Source organism: Chanodichthys erythropterus, chromosome 19 (genome assembly GCF_024489055.1).
Source record: "Chanodichthys erythropterus isolate Z2021 chromosome 19, ASM2448905v1, whole genome shotgun sequence".
In the NCBI taxonomy this organism is placed as follows: Eukaryota; Metazoa; Chordata; class Actinopteri; order Cypriniformes; family Xenocyprididae; genus Chanodichthys; species Chanodichthys erythropterus.
In genome coordinates this window covers 22,278,767-22,291,561 of record NC_090239.1, presented here as the reverse complement: position 1 = coordinate 22,291,561, position 12,795 = coordinate 22,278,767, and the positions used below count along the sequence as shown (strand labels likewise).

The 12,795-nt window shown below is 39.2% G+C and overlaps 1 protein-coding gene across 13 annotated transcripts in view; it reads right to left on the bottom strand.

Annotated features, from left to right (window-relative positions):
* Nucleotides 1–3,659, bottom strand: part of myocd (myocardin) — a 122,539-nt gene extending 118,880 nt beyond the window's left edge. For 6 of the 13 annotated variants that reach the window (XM_067369504.1, XM_067369505.1, XM_067369507.1 and 3 more), the window contains exons 1-2: nucleotides 3,520–3,658; nucleotides 2,707–2,854 (exon numbers count right to left, since the gene is read on the bottom strand). The gene's annotated coding sequence lies outside the window, so the exon portion shown is untranslated. Of the gene's footprint in view, nucleotides 1–1,621; nucleotides 1,641–2,706; nucleotides 2,855–3,519 lie in introns of those variants that run through there. The other 7 variants (XM_067369497.1, XM_067369502.1, XM_067369508.1 and 4 more) reach the window with 3 other exon arrangements.
* Between the last annotated feature and the right edge of the window lie 9,136 nt (nucleotides 3,660–12,795).

Below are 12,795 nucleotides of genomic sequence, written 5' to 3'. Positions count from 1 at the left end.
GTCATCGATTACAACAATACCCTAAAGACGCATAATGATGCAGGGTTTGGAAAGCAATCGTTTGGAGTAAACTGGATGGATGTGTGGAGCATCAACTAGGAGTCGCCAAAAACTATACAAATAACCGGCTTATGTCATCACATACTTCGTATGAATCACAGCTTCGGAGAGGGAGGAAAATCAAATCAACCAAATGGAACAACCTTATCATTTTAAAATATAACTTATTTTTAGAAAAAGTGACATAAACAAAGTTCTAGTGAAGGCCAGAAATAGAAGGGCTATTTCTGCTGGGTTTCTCTTGGATGGATGTCATCAGTGATGCTGTGCACGCCAGGAGAATGTATTTTGTTTTTTGTACTCGCTTTGGAGGAAAAATGCTTTAACGCTCATGCTACTCACATTGTTGTTTCATGACTCATCAACTCTGTTTGGATCACACAAACATTTAAACGCTCCAGTAAGTCTCAGTCTGTGACTATGAATGGTCAATGTGCTGATTGATCTGATCGATCAGTACATGATACGCATTTTCCTTATGCGATATTATCACTTTTTGAAATCTGTTTGGGAAATGCAGTATAAAAGCGCACCAGGGTAACATTTTAACATCAGTCATTTCTTTTTTGTTTTATATCGAGACAAAGAAAATGAAAAATGTATGAAGATCAAAAGCATGTACAACTGGAATATTGCCATGACACTTATACTATTGTTCATACATTCAAACAAACAGTAGGAAATGATTTACGGCCTCTGTTTGGACAGGTATATGGAATCATCCTTATATTTCCATTCTCTAGCTTATGCCTGATGATTTGTGATAAAGTTTTGTGTTTCTAGTTGGCTTAACTCATATAACCTGGCAATTATTGAGATTGACAAGGTATCCCGTTTCACCTGGTTCACCTTTGCAATAAAATCATACAGTAATGAAATCCTCTTGCATATTTAGTCTAATACATATGAGAAATATTGACACTATATCTCATAATACCAAAAATTTCACAAAGAGTAAAGCCAAAAAATGTGAACTAAATGAGAGTCTGAAAGACAAAGTCTATCAATTAAATGAAAAGCATCTGTGATGACAGAATGGGATTTCAGACCTCAAAACGAGTTTCCATAAAACGATATATATCATCACTGGCATCAATGACAAAAAAAAAAAAAAAAAAGAAATATGAAAAACATGCCAAATGTACTATTTGTATACAGCACAATTTCATATGGCTTAACAAAATGTATACCATATCAGAAAAATATGAATGTAATGACACCATTCATTCGTTTTTAAGGAGTCGCACCACAAGACTTTTCTATTTTTATTGTTGCATCTGTCTGTCTCTTATTATATCAGGTGGTTATCATGTGTTTATTGTCGTTAATCAACACTCAGAAAACATGTACTATATTTAATCGTCAGAACTGGAAGGCTTGGATGAGTCTTGTTCAGGTCACGTACTTTTAATCAAGCTTCTCTGATGTGGGACAGCAGAAAGAGAACAACGAGAACAGATCTTTTGTTTGAGACGCCGCTCAATGATGTCATGTTTCTAGAAGGCAACTGGGGGCAAGAAGCAAGACTTGAAAGAAGATGTGAATCAAAACCACATTGTACCTGACAGGGCGTTTCTGGAGGAGGATCTCGCAGCTTCGGCGTCCATGAAACGCTCACTAGCGCTCAGCGAGGGATGAGCCACCGACCGCAGCCGACAAAGGAGAGCAATTTGCCAAACTACATAAAAGAGAAATCCGCAGCGGTATTGAAGCGAACGTCCACCGTTTGGTTTTAATTATGGGATCAGCCCCGAAGATACGCTCCTTCTGAACACTTCAACTTCTATAAACAACCAGTCTTCTTGTTACTGAGCTGACGGCTTTAAGGCATCGGCCTCGCCAAGAACTCCACACATTCCTTGAGTTACGCTTTTGAGTGATAATCTCATTTTTAATATATTCATTTACATCACACAGAAAAAATGCCCAAAGTTTGCGCCGAGCCAAGAGACATCTAAACACTGCGTGTTGATGAAACACAACTCTAAACGTTCAGATCTGATCATCAACACAGAGTTCGTGAAGCTCACTCTCTGATAACGTCAACCAACTGCATTACCAAATCTGGTTGATACTGCCACAAAAGCCTTTTATCAGTCAATTCCACTAAAGCACTTGTTGGAAGACATTAGAAACAAAACACACATTAGAATATATAACGATTCAAGCTGTGGAAACAATCACACATCTATTAATCAAAGAGCAGGACGGCCTGATAACATAAAAACGCTGCAAAAAATCATGTTCTTCCTCAGTATTTTTGTCTTGTTTTCCAGTACAAATATCTAAATCAAGACACATTTACTGGAGAAGCAAATTCACTTGAAGAGTGTGTCAAAGTGAAGTGTTTAAGCCCTAAACAAGAACAAATATCTGCCAATGGGGTCTGAATAATCTAAACAAGATTATTTTTCTGACCCCACTGACAGATATTTATGTTTGTTGTAAGCACAAACTCACTTCATTTGGATAATTTTGTTCAGAAAACAAGACTTCATATCTTCAGTCATTTGGCTTCCCATGTAAATGTTTAGACACTGGACAAAAGAACATCATTTTTAGCAGTGAATGAGAAGAAGGTGCAAGAACGCAAGCGTAAATCTGCAGGCCTGAGCTGAGCAGCAGTATGACGGCACGAGTACTTACAGCGCGTCTTCAGTGTGAGGCTGAACACGAGGCTCAGAGCCGTCCTGCGGTTCACACTGGAGCGCAGGCGCTTCTCTCCTCCCCGTTACTCTGCGCTGCCATCAGCGAATCCATGAAGGGAGATTTCCTCAGCGCATTCGCTCCTGTGCTGCATTTAATACAAGCAAACAGTCATTTTGGAAAATTCTTGCTGAACTTTTGAGTCACTGGGCTGAAGATGATGCCTCCGTCTGAACAGAGATTGAAAACTTCCCATGTGAAATATTCAGTTGTAATACTCCTATGGGAGACGAGCTTCAGGAGATTTATTGCCTCTCACACATCAGTCAGTGTGATGTATAGTTGCTGTTTTGCTTGTTTACCTTTCTATGGGATTATAGGATACATTTACTTTTAGACAGTTGGTGTTTCTTCAGTTCTGTCCCAGTGGACTTTCTTGAAAATATTTTTTTTCTTACTGTCAAGTTTATTTATTTTGTCTACTAAGAATGTCCAACAGTGAACAAACTTGCATCACATGAGAATTCTGGCATCCTTTTCATGAATATTTTCACTACTGTGTCATTTCTACCAAATCACACATGATGTATTGTGTTTAATAGCATTCTGGGAGGGGAATGATGGTGATGAAAATTACATTTTGAACATTTTTGTGAAAATATCGGCTGACAACCAACGGTTCATTTCTTGGCAAGAATTTTAAATACACAGAAAATATTAAATATTTCCACACAACATTACAGCTTGATTGGAAGTTGCAATTACAGCTCACATGACACACAGAAAAATATTCTGTTCACAAATTATATTTACCTTGACGTAGGGCTGTGCGATTAATCACAATTGAGTTTCGATGAAAATACGATAATCGAGATAAAACTATCAACCGTGGGTCCATGGCCCGTTCTGTCCAGGTCCTTCCCAGCAAACATTGGTCCGACGGTGGCGTCGTGTCCCCGGCCAAAAAGAGAAGGCATAAATCGGTAAAAAAAATATGCATCACTGAACATTTCCTAAAAATGCATTCAGATACATTTGTACATGTCTACAATTCTCTGGGGTTGCATGCATAATTGTTCCTTTGACTTTTAGCTATGTGTAGTTCAATATGACTGACTGACTGACTGACTGACTGACTGACTGACTGACTGACTGACTGACTGACTGACTGACTGACTGACTGACTGACTGACTGACTGACTGACTGACTGACTGACTGACTGACTGACTGACTGACTGACTGACTGACTGACTGACTGACTGACTGACTGACTGACTGACTGACTGACTGACTGACTGACTGACTGACTGACTGACTGACTGACTGACTGACTGACTGACTGACTGACTGACTGACTGACTGACTGACTGACTGACTGACTGACTGACTGACTGACTGACTGACTGACTGACTGACTGACTGACTGACTGACTGACTGACTGACTGACTGACTGACTGACTGACTGACTGACTGACTGACTGACTGACTGACTGACTGACTGACTGACTGACTGACTGACTGACTGACTGACTGACTGACTGACTGAGAGTCTGACTGACTGACTGACTCACTGACTGACTGACTGACTGACTGACTGACTGACTGACTGACTGACTGACTGACTGACTGACTGACTGACTGACTGACTGACTGACTGACTGACTGACTGACTGACTGACTGACTGACTGACTGACTGACTGACTGACTGACTGACTGACTGACTGACTGACTGACTGACTGACTGACTGACTGACTGACTGACTGACTGACTGACTGACTGACTGACTGACTGACTGACTGACTGACTGACTGACTGACTGACTGACTGACTGACTGACTGACTGACTGACTGATTGATTGAACCCTAAGACAAATTTCATTTTGGAACTATTTTTCACCCATGAAGGGACGTGACGTCTTTCAACGGTCATTAAACGTCCAAATGTTTGCTGGGTTTATTTCACTCCTCAAAAGTCCAAACATGCAAATCAGTAATCATGTAACGAGACTTGGAAAATGGGACGTGTTTGATATTAAAAGAGTTATCAAAAGCACGATAGAGAAAAAAATGTTGTTCCTCAGGCGGGTTTCTGTGCGTGCGGAACACAGAGCGAACTTTGACATTCAGCTGCGCACCTAAAGGGTCAAATACACAGTAAAATGTGTCAAAATGCCGAGCTTGGTGAGTATTCACATAAACCCAGCTGGTTATGTCTCGTACTGTAAACATTTGGGAGGAAACAGAGAGTCTGAATCTGAAATCGAGTGAATGAAAACGAGTGAGTGAATTGGGACACTGAGCGTGCCGGAAGGGCTGCTGCTTTTGCATAGTTTGTGCTTACGTTAGTTATAAGATGAAAGGATTTATCTTGGATTCTGTCATGGAAATTATTTATAAATCTTATATAAACAATTTAATAATCAATTAAAAATGAATTTATACCTGTATTATAGTACGCTGTATGCCGCGTACGAGCCGTTTGTAAAATGAATGAATGGATGGATGCCATCTCCTGGCGAGTCGCAGGAATTCATTCGGCGCGTGAATCTCACAGTGCATTATGGGTATTCTCTAGCTGTCAAGGGCTGCGTTCCAGTTTGTTTTTTTGTGCCCTTCCCTCGCTAACTTCCCTCAGTCTCGTTGACTCGGATGCATGTCATTGCTTACGCTGCATGAGTGCCCACTACTGGCGGAACCTAAGCCCTTGATCTCTTGAAACTCACTATGGCGTTTACAAAATTGTTTAATGCAGCATTCTATGTGTATATAGGTGTGTTTGGGTGTTTTAAATATAGAGTTGTTTGTGGTGGGGTATATTAACCACAATATGCAGTGACATCACAATCGTGTTGCATTATGGTATATGGAGCTGAAGTGTACATATGAAGTAAACTCGCTCCCTCAGTCAAAATAAAGAGAGCGAGGGTCGTCCATATAAACTTCCCTCGCCCACTTCACGAAGTGGAACGCACTTCAAAATGACGTTTTGAGGGGAAGTGCTTAGGGAAGTTAGCGAGTGCTTGTCTACAACTGGAGTGGAACGCAGCCTAGCTTACATCAGTTGTACACTCGTTATTGTGGTGCATTGTGGGATTGAATGAGTGCACTTGATAATGTCCACTAAGGTTTCAGACACCACTACAAATGGCTGTTTCCTCAAATACTGCAATTTCAGACACAGGGAATGTGTATCAGTAAATTGGATCCGTGCAGCTCTTAAAGTGACAGCAGCCTAATAAATTCGCTGCCGTCAATGTCCTTAAAATTAATAAAACAATAAAAGAACATTAGAAAATCACTCATAGACTATCATAGCTTAAGCTTTTACATAAAGTATTAAAAATAATGGAAAAAAGGTTAAAAACCAACCTGTGGCATAAGTTGAAGATATATAGATATTATAGATAATACAACAATCAAACCAAGTGACATCTGCAAACAAATGGAGGTTTTCTCTGAACTTTATTTTTCTGAATCTTTTTTCCTGTAACTTTCACCATCATTGGTTACTTCTTCAATATTAATGCAGTTTGGTTTGACATTGTGTTACCAAACGCAGGACAGTTTTTCGGGTGTGCAGGTTGTTTTTGGGGACACTGTCTGTTTTTGTCTTTATATGTTTTTTGCTGGACTGTGAGCAGAAGTATGTGTTCACTGTAATAAAGAGGAAATTAAAATCTACATGTAGGTCGTGTGCTCAGTGAAACTGAGAATATCTGACAGACTGTTTGCTATTACAAGCTTTAGAAAAATCACAAGCCAGCGTTAATGATTTCAGGTCTGTCTGGACTGACAGGAAGTTGGGGTTGTGACCGCTTCCCTATTCGAACTTTATTAATACATATAGTGAGCGACATGTATATACAAAACCACAAAATTCTCTTATGACAGTAAAATGGCTAATTAAAATGATTTGCTCTCACACACACACAGTCACAGTCACACACACTCTCTCTCACACACACACACACATTCTCATGACATGAAACTGATTCAGTCAAAAACCTTTGTAGCGTTACTTGAGTAAGACGGACTGCAGCCAGCTGTAAAACATGATGACAATGACATCACAGTTTAAATTTAGAGAGAATTTTCAGTTCGTGTGCTATATTTGGACTCCAAACCAGCCATGATGTCAGGTTTTTGCAGTTTTGACTGAGCATTGAAAAGAGTACAATGTCATCCAACACCAACAGAGACTGCTGCGGTGTTTCACGCTCTCTACATGAAATGTAATGGCGGGAATATTTCTTTCCGCTCATATTACAAACCGAAAACACATTCCCGTTAATAGAGTTTCACTGAGAGAGATTTATCCTCCATCTGTCAACATGCAAATTATACAATGATCGACCTTATGGAAGGAAATACCGTCTTCAAGATGGTTTAAACAAAACACTAATGTAAATGCATAATGGATGGATAAATAATTGTCATTTTTTAAGTTTAATGTTAATGTTCCATCAAATAACAATGCTTATTTTAGTTACTGCATCCTATATTTGCAATAGTTACCTTGCAATTTGGACAATTACATGATTTCTGTTTGCGAGTGTGTATTTAGTACGAAGTAAAATATGTTGTTGAGTTTACTGAAACATTTGAAAACCCTTTTAAAATGTATATATACTTATATGTGAAATGAACATGTATTTCTGATGACCCCAAACTTTTGTTTTGACATGCTTTAGGGGGTTCAGGCCTTAATTAGAGGGAACGAACCCCCTTAAAGCCTGCACAGTTCACACCCTGCACACACACACACACACACACACACACTCAACAAGCAAACAGACACTATATGTACTTAAACATGTTAATTAAGGACAATAAAGCCTGCTGTTTCCTTACTAGCATGAGCTTCTTTCTACTTCTACTTCTTTCTGAGTTCATCTCAACAAGTCGTCTGGCATGGATACGAAACATTTTAATCTGCCATGAATATGTTGACTGATAGATTTACATAATTAAAGTAGATATTCAATCTGTGTGTGTGTGTGTATGAGTGTCATGTGGTAATAAAAGGTTTAGGTACATTAGGATTCAGGCGTGCTCAGTCCTGCTCCTGGAGGAACAGTGTCCAGCGGAGTTAAACACACCTGATCCAGCTAATCAAGCTCTCACCAGCAGCACTACAAACTTCCAGGCAGGAGTGTTGAGGTAAGCTGGAGCTGAACTCTGCAGGACCGGGATTGGACACACCTGATTTAGGTACACATTAGATGTGTCTCATTTCGAAGACTCTGAAATGAGACGCAGCTTATGTAACTTTGGCCTTCTAGTGGTTAGAAAACAGAACTACAAGCTGACTAGCTGAAGACGTTACTGTAGTTTTACCTATTAATAGACAGGGCACTTCCTTGAAAATACATTTAACCATAATGAAATGAGCCTTCACAATAGATAATGTACTCTTTATGAACTCTGTTAGAGATACATATTGTCACGTGAGGGAACAACGACGTGGTTCCACACACATATGGCATATAAAACACCTTAATCAGCTGTTGAGTAACAAAAACACCATCATCTCTGCACGGCTTTCACAACATTTCAAATCCTTCGGTTCTCGCCATCTCTTACAAGCAGAGCTAATGTTGATTCTTGTTTTATTACGAGCTCTGTCATTCTCTTTTCTCAGCAGACTCTCATGTGTTCAGCGTTTGTTTAAAACGGATGATTCCTTGGAGTTTGAGATTTAGCGGCTCCATCCTTTCTATAACTAACCTCTGCCACTCCCACACTGAACACACATCAAAGCAGCGGAGCAACTATTTACAGATTTGAGGAGAAACACATGGACGAGTGACGTTTGTACACAATAACCCACGAAAATCATCCTGACAGGTCTAAAATATAAACACTGTAACGGGCTTACCGTAGTGAATCAGGGTAAGACAAAAACACATTTTGGAATATTATTATTGACTCAATATATAAATGTTGTTAAAAGGATAAACGATATCGCAAAGCACCATTACTGACTACACAAATTGGTTTAATTTAAAAATAAAATAAAATAATTGTTGCATTAATTCAAAATGTATGGAGCTTGTTCTTCCGAGGAATAAAAAAAGAATAAAAAAAGTAGTTGTGACTTTTTATCACAATTTTTACTCTTTTTTTTTTTTTTTTTTTTCAGAATTGCGAGTTTACAGTGCATGTCACAATTCACTTTATAACTTGCAATTCAGAATTGTGGGATAAAAATTCGCAAATACCTTTTGATTTTTTTTTCCATAAAAAGCTTACTTGATAAAAAATACCAAAGAAAGAAAGACTGTTAAGGGATCATGTCACATAACTGACATATTACAGCTATTTCATTGCCATAATGTCACATTTCATCTGCCATAAAAATGAAGAGAAGACTGCCTTTAATTTAAAAGTCACAGCAGTATTGTGTTGAATTATGTGTGCTAGCATGCGGTGTCTGTTTTCACTGCGTGTCCCCAACACAGTTTAACTTCCCGAGCCCTCGAGGGACGACCAACATGATCCAAATGCTCAATGAACCGTGCATCAAATAACATTAGAACTATATTAAATTCTCCTCATGAAGCACCTTGCCCAGTCACGGTGCTGAAGCGGTGGTGAAGGCAACGAACACTAATGCGTTCAGGGGAATTACGCACACAAAACAACTAAGATTGTTGATTCAATAAATCAAGGATGTCCTGAGGTCTTGGATGGCTTAAGATATTAAATTATGACATTTCTGATGAATGTCAGATGAATTTCTCAATCCACTGTTTGATATTCCAGTGATCTTGGTTCATCCTGAGGCAAAAGCTTTCTTTAATTATTCAGTTCTGTACTGAAACACTGATTAGACATGTGCTGCGATATGCAAAAACATTACCAATATTTTTCAATTGCAGATGACAGATCCTATTAAAAATGAAGCCATAGTTAATAAACCATGAAGATTTGAAAGTAAATTTTGTCTGTAAATGTAAACAACTGGTTTACATTCCATCTTAAATTCAGCGACTGACTGTGAACCAGATGAAGATACTCAACACAATGACCTTAAAGCTGTGCTTTTCAGATCTTCCCTTTCATGTAGTGTGTAAAAAAAGATGTTTGTGAATGTAAAAACTCTGCAAAGTTTCAAAATGCAGATAATTTTGTCCCTCAATAGAAAGAATCGATTCTGAACTGCCTGAAAAAAGTCGTCAGTAATTCAGTCTCACTTCCTGCTGAACCTACGTAGGTTTGTAACTAATTTGCATAATGGCAACCTATGGTGCTCATTGGCTGAACAGCGTCTCTTTGCCCCGCCCTCAATCACTGTAGTTGTATCTGAGACTGGAAGAGTTTGGTGTTTTCTGCTGCCAAAGCAAATCCACTTTGATGAGATTGATACTGTAAAACTGACGCCATCGATACTGTTCGAGCTGAGATTCACATATGATAATGAACGTTTGGTTTCCAACCAATCACAGCAGACTGGGCCGTCTGACCAATCAGAGCAGAGCAGCTCTCAGAAAGGCGGGGTTTAGAGAGACCGAATCCTTGATCAAAGCGTTTCGGACACTGAGAGAAAAGAGCTGATGCTGCAGTGGATATTACGAGAAAATTAAAGTGTATTTTGACTTTGGAAGAAGACTCCAAAACAACATTAGAGACCTTTAAAATATCATCATGGGGTGGTTAAAATGACCTACACAACTACGATTACCAGGTGCCTTTTTGTTAAACACTCAGTAATCATAACATTCGTTTGTAAGAGGTGAGCGAGGCTTAATTATATCTTAAACGCAAATCTACTTATAATAATACTTTTCAGTATATTTGTACAATCACTGGCTAAACAAGCACCATTTAATCAATGTAATAAATGAGGCTCGCTGCACATTTTAAACACATGCAATGTGATCCGTTTCATTTGTCTAAAAATCATCTGTTAGGATATGAAACGTAAGAAACAGTTTTTCAAGCACACAGTTTTTCATAACATTAACAAGCCCCGCGTGATTGACTTTACGGTCAAAGCTGTGCACTGCGTGTACTCGAATCTAAAGGCACATGACAAACAGAGTCTCGTAAAACAGACGTTTTTCTTTCAGCTTTCTGTGGAGTGTCTAAACATCATGTAGCTGTGACTTTAATATGTCAACAGATTATGACGTATATTCCCAGCACGCCAACATAAGCACGGCGAGAAGGTCTGCAGTTGCACCGCTTGCAGGAAAACAGACGATTGCGATACGGCCAGAGACATATCTGTCTCCTTAACAATCCCATTTTTATAGTCGATGCAGACAATACAAGAAGAATAATAAATGGCATTCCAGCAGCGCTCGGCCTGATGACTCAAGATCTGGCCAAGTTGCTCATTTTTCAGCTTTTTCTGGATTGGAAAATAAGCAGCGTTTACATTCCTTTCGCTCAGCATTTGGAGAAATGTTATAAATCTGGCAGGACCACAATCGAACAACAAATCGACATGCATACAGGGGGATTACATGTAAACGTCTTTGCTTTGGGAACTAGATCATAACTGGCAAAACGAGTGGAGGGTGATGATGGTGATGATGTCATTGGTGAAACTATTTCTTTTTCGACATCACCGTTGACCAAAAATGAATGTTCTTTCATTTTTTACTCACTCCAAACATGTAGGACTTTCTTTCCACATACAGGATTGGAATGAAAATGAGGCAGAGTAAATAAATGAAATAAATGAAATATTCCATTAACAGTCAAAGAAAATCATAGTTTGGGTTTAAAAGACTCTTCATATTCAGTAATATTATTGATCCGACTGCACTGACACTATCAGATGATTTTAATGCATCTCATATTTGATGAAGTTTGCCTGTTTTCCTGTTTATTACTGTGAAGCTGCTTTTAAACAATCTGTACTGTATAAAGCGCTGTAGAAATAAAGATGACTTTACAGTCAAACAAGCTCGTCTCCAGAGCGCACAAGCTCTCGGCAGGAGAAAGGGTGATAGAAATGATCCATCAACATAGACAAACTATAAACAGGCAAATGACACGTGGCAATATAAAACTGAAATTTCAAATAAACAACACGTGGCCTGTTTAGAGGCACCATCTCAACAATAGGGCAGCGACACGGCATTGGAGCGATCATTAAGACTCATAACTCACAGGCCAGAGAGTTTAAATAAACACTGTTCTTCAGGAGGCACACACACACACACACACACACACTTTACTGAGAAACTGGAGGCTAAAGGACTCGGGCCGGCTGTAATGCGAGTGTCTGCAGCAGCTCTGTGGGTGGCATGAGGAGACCAACATTAGTTTGTGCTTGAGTTTTTTGGTTGTTTTTTTTCCACGGGAAAACATGACATCATAAACCTGTAAGTCTTAGTTAGTTTTATAACAAAAGATATGAAAAAAGGGAGGAGAATGAATACATGCAATGGAGTTCTTGGAGTTCAAATACAAACAAGTTATTTTAAATTGTAATAATATTTCTAAATATTTCTGTTTTCTGTTCTGTTACAGCCTTGATGAGCAGAAGAAACTTTCAAAAACATAAAAAAAAACAAAAAAAAAACACTTTGGCTGGAAAACATGGATGGTTTGTAGTTTCTTCACATACATTGTTGATGTTTCCAATACTAAAGCAAGTCATTTTTCAACAAAACATCTCAGGTTACGCATGTAACCATGGTTCCCTGAGAAGGGGAAGGAGATGTTGCGTCCCCTAGAGGACTCTATGGGGAACTGAATACCCACGCCACCATGCTGAAGGCATAAGTGACTTATTGGCTGAGCTAAGTCAAAGGACTCAAAGGAGTCCTCTTCCCTAAGGTGCACACCAGAGCTTCTCAAGAACGGAGGCCTCAACAGGATGACTCTAAAGAGAGCAAGCCTAACTCCGTTCATATTCAGGCCAGCATCCAAGGAGGCTCACGGAGAGCCTAACACTCAGAACTTCTGTTCAGACACTCCTGAAGAGTGGAGGCCTCAAACAAGAGTCCTAGCAATGCTCTACCCCAAGGGCAATACAGAGAAAGCTCAGAAAGAGCTATAAACTCACTGTAACTGGCCCTTGAAGCTCCACAGAGCGGAGGCCTCAATACAACGACTCTCATGATGAG